Genomic DNA, 769 nt, shown 5'->3' with positions numbered 1-769 from the left:
CGGGGGCTTAGCTGCAGCTCAGTGCTCGCCTAAGTTTTTGAAAATCCTACCGAGTGGTAAGCCAGCCTTCCACTCGGGGGCTTAGCTGCAGCTCAGTGCTCGCCTAAGTTTTCGAAAATCCTGCCAAGTGGTAAGCCAGCCTTCCACTCGGAGGCTTAGCTGCAACCTAGTGTTTGCCTAAGTATAAAAGACAAACGTACGCTTCGCAAGGAGGACGAGGCGCAGGTCGACCCCTGCTTCCTCCTTCCGAGCTATGCCACAAATACAACGTGCGTTCCGCAAGAAGGACGAAGCGCAGGTCGACTGCTACCTTCTCCTCCAAAGCCGCGCCATGAAAATCCTACCAAGTGGAGAGCAAACCTCCCACTCGGGGGCTTAGCTGCAGCCCAGTGCTCGCCTAAGTTTCTAAAAATCCTACCGAGTGGAGAGCAAACCTCCCACTCAGGGGCTTAGCTGCAGCCCAGTGCTCGCCTAAGTTTCTAAAAATCCTACCGAGTGGAGAGCAAACCTCCCACTCGGGGGCTTAGCTGCAGCTCAGCGCTCGCCTAAGTTTCTAAAAATCCTACCGAGTGGAGAGAAAACCTCCCACTCGGGGGCTTAGCTGCAGCTCAGCGCTCGCCTAAGTTTCTAAAAATCCTACCGAGTGGAGAGCAAACCTCCCACTCGGGGGCTTAGCTGCAGCCCAGTGCTCGCTTAAGTTTCGAGAATCCGGTCGAGTGGAGAACAAGTTTCCCACTCGAGGGCTTGGCTGCAACCCAGCACTCGCCTA

This window comes from Triticum dicoccoides, chromosome 1B (assembly GCF_002162155.2).
Source record: "Triticum dicoccoides isolate Atlit2015 ecotype Zavitan chromosome 1B, WEW_v2.0, whole genome shotgun sequence".
NCBI lineage: Eukaryota > Viridiplantae > Streptophyta > Magnoliopsida > Poales > Poaceae > Triticum > Triticum dicoccoides.
Note: the sequence above shows the minus strand (reverse complement) of the source record.